Source organism: Amphiura filiformis, chromosome 2, assembly GCF_039555335.1.
Source record: "Amphiura filiformis chromosome 2, Afil_fr2py, whole genome shotgun sequence".
NCBI lineage: Eukaryota > Metazoa > Echinodermata > Ophiuroidea > Amphilepidida > Amphiuridae > Amphiura > Amphiura filiformis.
Genome location: NC_092629.1, coordinates 13,431,375 through 13,440,262, shown reverse-complemented (window position 1 = coordinate 13,440,262; position 8,888 = coordinate 13,431,375). Strand labels below are relative to the sequence as shown.

The 8,888-nt window shown below is 36.3% G+C and overlaps 1 long non-coding RNA gene across 3 annotated transcripts in view; it reads right to left on the bottom strand.

Annotated features, from left to right (window-relative positions):
* Positions 1 to 360: 360 nt before the first annotated feature.
* Positions 361 to 8,888, bottom strand: part of LOC140145913 (uncharacterized) — a 47,837-nt gene continuing 39,309 nt past the window's right edge. For all 3 annotated transcript variants that reach the window (XR_011858147.1, XR_011858146.1, XR_011858148.1), the window contains exons 7-8: positions 4,018 to 4,136; positions 361 to 3,303 (exon numbers count right to left, since the gene is read on the bottom strand). This is a non-coding gene — a long non-coding RNA (uncharacterized lncRNA). The remainder of the gene's footprint in view (positions 3,304 to 4,017; positions 4,137 to 8,888) is intronic.

Below are 8,888 nucleotides of genomic sequence, written 5' to 3'. Positions count from 1 at the left end.
ACCAAAATTAGATTCTCAAAGCATAATAATGATAAAATCGAATGGATCCTTTCACACGATACTCAAAGATATTGGTCTCGCTGTGAGTTTAAGAGATATCTTTAACTCACAGCTTGACCAATATCTTTGTGTATCATGCTCAATCCATCCAATTTTATATCAAAACTGCACACTAAGATTCCTATGGCTAGTTATTGGGTGCTACTATAGCAGTGTCTTGCCATCAGGGTTTACTTTAACGCACAAAACACGCGTATTTACGCGTTCAGGTACTTTTCTGACTCCTTCAAATCCATAGTCCCAAAGTCCAATGCGTACAAAATCTTGAAAACGTACGCGTTCAGATAGGCCTATTGCAAGATTTGAATAGAGAAACACCGATATTGTGCATTTATTCTCTGCTTTTGGCATTTAGGACCTACTCCCGATATGTAGGGCCCATCACATTTTGTCAGCATCGATCCATGTATGTTTTAGTGATTGCGAGTCTCTAAAATTGTATAGTGTCAGTTTGAAATCTTGCAAATTGGGTTCGGGTCCTTTTTCTGTTTAAATGATGCACCAAATATGTCTTCAATTGGACTTTAATTTTGCAAAATTTTCCCTCCCAGGGGGGAACATCAGACACCCCCATGCGTAGTGGATAAACAAGTGACCACTGATTTCGCTTCTGCTTTCGACATTTGCCAATTTAGGCCCTATGTTTAACACGATTTATAGGTCTAATGGGGAAAACGTGACAACGAAAGGCTGTATATACCGTCATTTCACTATTTTCGGCTTTTCAACTGTTCAAACTTCAATTTTACACAGTAATAGTTCCAAAATGGTCCACCAAATTGCTTTCAATTAGGTCTTCATTTTGCAAAAGTTTCTTACTTCTCAGGGGGCATTTTTAAATATTACTACTTTCTTCTAAAATTGGCCTCACCCCCTTCTGACTGCTCTAGATCCGCCACTGCTCCAAACAGTGGCGTACACATATTGTTTAAAATGTCTTCAAAAATAATATTATAAAAATACCCCTTGGGCAATGTTTTTGACTCCTTCAGAGGAAAAATTCACAATTGAAAGGGTCAAAAAATTTGAAAATACCCCTTCAGCAAAATGCTTAAAGAAAACCCTGCTTGCCAAGGCAACACCACGCTGGAGTTGCGCTGGTGGTACTTCAGAGCTACTCTGGTGCTACTTTACAATGAGGTCGCTCATGGCGAATTAGCTGCACATGCCGTAGCTCATGGTAGACAAGCCGCAGAGTAGCTCTGAAGTACCCCAGCACTATTCTAGCTTGGAGTAGCTATGCAGGTACTCTGCTATAGAAGTATCCATTAACTGGCCATAATGATCTTGGTATGTATTCATAATCACAAGCTTTGGTTCTTGATTATGGTTATTTGGTTCTTGATTGGTACAAACCTTTTTTGAGATATTCACTCAAAACTATTCATAATCACAACCAGCTTTGTTTCTTGATTGGTAAGTGAACAACAAGTGTTCATGGTTTAAAACTACTCATAATCACAAACCAGCCTTGGTTCTTAATTGGTGTAAGCCTAAGTGAACACTTTTGTAAGGTTCAGTCAATTTCACTACTCATAATCACAACCTTTGGTTCATGATTGGTACAAACAAGTGTTTACTCAAAACTACTCATGATCACACAAGGTCCAGCCTTGGTTCTTGATTGGTGCAAGCCTAAGTGAACACTTTTAATGGTTCAATCATAACTACTCATTATCACATCCAGTTTTGGTTCTTGATTGGTACAAGTGAACAACAAATTATCATGGTTTACTTAAATCCACTCATGATCACAAACCAGCCTCGGTTCTTGATTGGTGGTTGCAAGCCTAAGTGAACACTTTTTAATGGTACAATCATAACTACTCATTATCACATCCAGTTTTGGTTCTTGATTGGTACAAGCATAAGTGAACAACAAGTTATCAAAAACCAGCCTCAGTTCTTGATTGGTGCAAGCCTAAGTGAACACTTTTAATGGTTCAATCATAACTACTCATTATCACATCCAGTTTTGGTTCTTGATTGGTACAAGTGAACAACAAATTATCATGGTTTACTTAAATCCACTCATGATCACAAACCAGCCTCGGTTCTTGATTGGTGGTTGCAAGCCTAAGTGAACACTTTTTAATGGTACAATCATAACTACTCATTATCACATCCAGTTTTGGTTCTTGATTGGTACAAGCATAAGTGAACAACAAGTTATCAAAAACCAGCCTCAGTTCTTGATTGGTGCAAGCCTAAGTGAACACTTTTTAATGGTTCAATCATAACTACTCATTATCACATCCAGTATTGGTTCTTGATTGGTACAAGCATAAGTGAACAACAAGTTTTCATGGTTTACTTAAAACTACTCATAATCACAACCAGCCTTGGTTTTTGATTGGTTCAAGCCTAAGTGAACACTTTTTAAAGATTCACTCAAAACTCTTCACAAATACCAGCTTCGGCTCTTGATTGGTACAAGCATAAGTTAACAAATTTTCATTGTTTACCGAAAACTACACACAATCACAACCAGCTTTGGCTCTTGATTGTGCAAGCCTAAGTGAACACTTTTTAATGGTCCATTCAAAACTACTCATAATCACAACAAGCCTTGGTTGTGAACACATTTTAAAGATTCACTCAAAACTCTTTATAATCACAAGCTTTGGTTCTTGATTGGCACAAACATAAGTGAACAAGTTTTCAAAGTTTACTCAAAACTACTCATAATCACAACCAGCCTTGGTTCTTGATTGGTTCAAGCCTAAGTGAACATGTTTTAAAGATGCACTCAAAACTCTTCATAATCAGAAGCTTTGGTTTTTGATTGGTACAAACATAAGTGAACAAGGTATGTAATCTCTGCTGCAGGATATGGTGCCCAAACATTATAGGCCCAAGGTGAACTCATTATTGAGTTACATAGAGGTTTGTACAGTACTTATTAGGTGCTGGAGTTGTAAGACTGAACAATGTTAAAAAATGCATTGAACTCTCTCACGCAGCTATATATCTCCTGTTTAGGAGCCATCTGAAACACCACTGCCTCCATGAATTGCCACACTGCCTGGCAATGACTTTGATATTTCAATCCCAGGACGTAGTAGTGAGTCTTAAAACAAATGTCTATTGCCTTCAATACAGGTGGAGTGGACATGGCCCTACGTTCAATTATCACAAAGACCTGTCTAGCTATAGGTGTCAGTCTGTTTCAGTAACAAGACATAGGGCTGTGGCTTCTCTGTTGCACTAATTGCACTCAAATGTGTCAATGTTGCAATTTTCCTGCAGAGGAAATAAAATAACACATTATTGTATTAATATAGTGTATAATAAATAAGGAATTTCAGAACAGGGTTCCCACAGCTTTCTACGTTCTCTGGATTTTCCAGGACTTAACTTCATTGACCTAAATTTAAAAAAATTCAGATCAACACTTAATAAAAAACAAATTTGAAATTGGCATATCAAACTTTTGCTAAATCTCTGGCATTTGTTAACTCATTTCAATACAAAATTCTGATATTTACTGGAATTTGGTCATCAATATTCAAGACTCTTGAATTTTCCTTGACCAAATAATGAAAACACCTCGGCCACCCGATGCACGCTACCGACGAGGAAAGCTAACCGTTTAGCTTTTCCCTCCCTAATCATGAGCGAGGATCATGACGTCATCACACGTGCACGCATGCGCAGATGTCATTTTCCAGTGAGACATAGTGAGATACAGTACGGTTAGGGCTATTGCTCTACACATGTGAATTAAAATAACCCTAACCACATAAATATGTGTTTTTGTCTGAGTTACGTCAAAACCGATTGGCATTGCAAACTCGGATGTAAACGACACCATAGCAACACTAGGACAGACCACTCTCTGCGGAGGTAAATTGGTTCTATTTAGACAAACTAATAAAACCTTATTAAAAAAATCAGCAACCCTATCAGTACATGTAGTAAAAATAAGATGTTTTTTGTCTTTACTGCAGCACTTACACTCTTTTGGTCTGTAAATGAAGCAAGTGATGCTGCATAGCCGCACCTTCCTTTCCCACCTTTAGACCTTCCTTTCATGATTAAAGGTAACAACTGCAGAGCAGTGTTTACTTGCTCATCTGAAATGAAAATTATTAATGGTAACAAATCTTTTGTTGAGGTATATTTAACAATGTAATTAGGATACACTGAAGCATTTAGATTGATAATAAAAGCTAATGCTACGAGGGGCGGTCAATAAGTTCGTAGAACAAGGTACTTGAAAGAGTACTAGCCAAATCCTTTCTATCTCTCTCTTGAGCATGGTCACTACATACCGTAATGTACCCGTCGCAATTTTTCTTGAAACCTTTTATGTCAATAAAATGGAAGTCTTCTGATAGCTCCTTGAGCCATTCTTCAGTGAAGGCTCACTAGCATTGATCACCACCAAACCTGATATTATGAAAGTAGGACTTAAAATTCTAAAATAGGTTTCACTAACTGGAAGTCATGCCTGAACCACAATATATGGTTACTTTAAATAACTGGCCCCTCTGTCGTGAATGGCAGCTTGACAAACTAAGAATAGTGTACAGGACACAATCCGAGAACAGCCACATTCCTACCATCAACCTCCTCCACATGATTGTTTGCCTCAATTTTGCTATCAAAATTTGTATGATATATGCCTATGATTTTACTTTCATTTGGCAAATGATCTGTCATCAAGACTATCCCTGGATGTCAGAAACAGCGATGAAGATCTTGCACTACGGTGACCGAGCGATGATCTTCTGAGGGGTGTCATAATTCCAGTGATTAATGTATGCCTTATCACCTTTAGCCACATATAGATTAAATTTGCCTTGGTCCTCATTCTAAATGTATAGAAGGTGTGGACCTTAATATGTCAACTGGTATTATTTTGTGCATGAAGATTCTGGGACCCCATCGAGAAGACACCCTGGAATACCCAAATGTTAATGGATTAATATTGAAAACACATTCATCCGAGTTGTCATATTTTGTGGCTATCTCATCTTTCTTATTCGGCTCTTTATTCATTATCAATGCCACTGTACCAGCACGTATATCACTAGTGGTGACGTCAGCAAGTCTTTTGGACCTTGGATGATCTTCAAGCACGCTCACTCCATTCTTGAACTCTAAAAATCATTTCGTTGCTATTGAATACCAAGTACTTCATTACCATTTACAATAACTGTACATTGTTAAAGTTCATTTGAGTTTTCTCCACCGTCGGGAGAAATTTCCATGATGACCCTGTATTCATTTCTGGTAGTACCCGGGAATTCATGGAGGTAGGCTTCCTCTGAACAGTGTCCTGCCCGTATACGGTCGAATCCAACCAAAAGTGTCCACGGGCCAAAAATAAAAATCCGAAATAAAAATGTCTCCACAATTTTTTCCTTTTGCCCATTGATTGATGACATATTGGCCTTATAGGATCCAAAAGTGCCATTACTAATCTTGAAAAATAAATCCAGGACGTGTGATAGTAAATGTGATATCAAAACCCAATGTTACCTACGAATACCACAAGGATGCTTTCACTATCGCAATACTAATCAACCTAAAACAAATGGAATATTCCCATTAACGCTTTTTTCGTGTAATGTAGACCACAGGGTGTCAGGAAAATGCTAACTCAACCAGAAAATATTTGTTTTTATTTTTATAACGCGATCAATATGATCTTAGTCAATTTATGCTAGTTTATGTTTGAAAATGAAGTTTAGGTCAGTTTCTGTATTTTATTTATCAAATGAGTATGAATCAATTTACACATTGTATAAGAACGAGTATGATATATGTTTTCAAGAATATTAGGAATTATACGCATACACCTAACGCTTTATACAATGAAAAGGTGAAGAAACCCGGGTATTCGTAGGTAACATGAGCGATTTAACAATATCTATATTGAGTTTATAGGTTTAAATTTTGCTATTATGGTAATGAATTAATAAAATTGTAGTTTTTAGATCTCTTTCAGATGGTACGTCCAAATGAATAAATGCTATACCTTAGATCAAAATTTTTTTGATGCTTTTAGCGAGATTTTGACCACTTCATTTTGATATACAAGTAGTTAATCAGCAATTTTACATAATAAATAATTGTTGAATGAATCCGTATATGGGTAATAATAGTGTCCTAGGGTACCGCTTAAAGTTTTTGACAATTAATTTCCATTGGTAGGGACACTTCATTACACATGTCATGTATTATGCTGTATTCGTAAGTAACATTTCAGTATTTGTAGGTAAGAATTAGACTTTTGGTGGATATCGCAATCAAAACTTCATTTCATAAAGCACTTTGAATGTATTATTTTCTTTATGTGCGTTTATTGATACTTTAGACCCTATCATGTATTAGCAATGTCGGTTCACAGCGGTTGAAAGAGGATTGAAGTAAGAAGCAAAGGCACTAAAGTGACTTTAATTTGCTTAATTGCACACAAATCGCTTAAAACCGTGATTGCAGACTTGTGAAGTCCATCTTGGAGTCAGTTACGTCTTGTGGCCTTTCGTTTGAGGGCAACTACAATTTGCTTTATACCAGGGTCCATCAATGTGTTGTCTAGATCATGAGACAATGAGAACAGTCGTTTTTCCATGGTATTCGTAGGTAACCTTAGCGAAAACGTCAAAAGTTACCTTCGAATAAATCAATTTGGACACAAATTACTCAGAAACCAGAAGGTCGGTAAACATTTAAAATGAAGCACACATGACAGTTGACAAATCCAAGTATTTATCCCCTTCTAATCTTCTTTGAATCTGATTTTTCTTTCAAATGAGCAGACCGTCGTCTATTTCAGTACATATTTTTCACCAATTAAGCCGTATTCAGTTTTGCATGGTGGGCATGTATGTGAATTCGCAACTTTCATTGACATATGATTTGATAGCAAACATACAGGCCTTCGTTATGTACCAATATGGGCATTGGCATGAATGGCGGTGTTTCACAATACTGTCATGATGTCAAAGTGTATTCGTAGGTAACATTCGGTTACCGAAATTTACCTACGAATACTTGCTTTTATTGTTGACATCTCAGAAATATTTAAACGCAGGTTATTGAAACTTGGTAGAAATAAAGAGTGTGTTACCCTGCACCTATTGCTTAACTATTGTTTACTATTCTCTCACTTTGTGGAAATGGCACAGCTTTTAACATGTATTCGGAGGTAATGCATATTTTTTACCAAACCTACCTTTGTGCCATTTAGAATTTCTGGCAGCTAAACACACTAATAAAGATGTCCGAATGCAATGCATTTCAGTATTGGACATATCAAAGCTTGTATCAATTGCGCATTTATTTGTGATTTCCATTTTTTAAAGATATATCTAGTGCTATGAAAAATTGTATTCGTAGGTAATGTAAAAAAATACCACTCAAAAAATGATCACCAAAAATTCATAATTATGTACAAATATGTGAAAAATTGAACAGGCAATCTTTGAATACACACCTTTCAGGAAATCAATTTAGATTCAATCCAATGACTTCTTTTCATAACTGATTTAGATGTTTTTAAAAATACTTTAAGAAATATTTTGAAAAAATGGGTAAAAATAGCATGTTTTGGGGTCTCTGTGTCTAAGTTTTTCACAGAAGGGGTCTTATTATATATGGCGCGAAGCGTATGATCAAGGCGAATAAACACAATACAAAAACGAATGCCAATTGATTAATACTTTTAAGTTATGGCCCTGAACATGCCGTGTACACTTTTCGTTGGATTCGACCATACAGTGATGCAAAAATATAATATCTTTGCAGTAATGTTTTGAAGGAACAAGCTTTCAAATGAGACCAAATGCAATACCGTGCGACAAAGTAGCATACCGAGTTCTACAAACTTTTTGACCGGCCCTCGTATATTATACCACATTAAAACATTCTGCAACAGTTATTGTTATCCCTAGCTAGAGTAAACACACAATCATATTCACATGCATGTAGATTAAAATGATGCCCAATACAACACAATATTGATGTTGCTGTCAAGAATTAAGTTACAATACATTCAAGAAAATAGAGGTACTGGCCTATATTTATAGAATGACTTGGCCTATTTTATAGACAAGATGTGTGTTCTTTACAAAATCGAGCACTCTCTATATTTCCTTGAAATCACTATTTTTCACATCATTGTAATGTACATAAAATAACAATACACCAGAAACATGAGTCTACAATTTGTGCTGTAGATTTGACAAAATCTGAATAAGTTTGCTTTTCTGTTGCTTCATTCAAATGCAGGCATCATAATACACATGTACGTATAAGCATGTTTGCAAAATTCACGTTTGCAAAATGCATGTACGCTCATCTTAAGCATGCACACCAGGGCTCAAAAAAATTTATTTCCCAGGAAGCAAAATTCAAGCATGCTAAAGTAATTCCACAACTTTCTATAGATTCTTACATTGTACGAGCATATGTAGGGCCTACCCAAAAGAAAAATTTCCCTCTCTAAATTTCAAGATTTCCTCCAAATATCAAGATTTCCTGGGAGCATCCAAAATTCCCCACTTTTTTAAGCCATGGCAAAGACATGCCTAAATTAATAACATTTACATGTACAGGGGCATTTATAGGAAAAATGGGGAATTTGGAGAAAAGTTAGAGAAATCTTGGAAATTGGAGGAATTTTGCCTTTTGTACATGAAAATTTGGCTTGCTGGAATCTGGAATTCTTGCTGGAATCTTGCTTGAAATTACCTTTTTGGTGTTTTGTTAGGGGGGCAACATTAAATGTTGGCAACAATCTTACACTTCAGTCATCTTATATACTCCTGAGTCCTGACAAAATCTCATTAAGGGGGTACTACACCCCTGCCAAATTT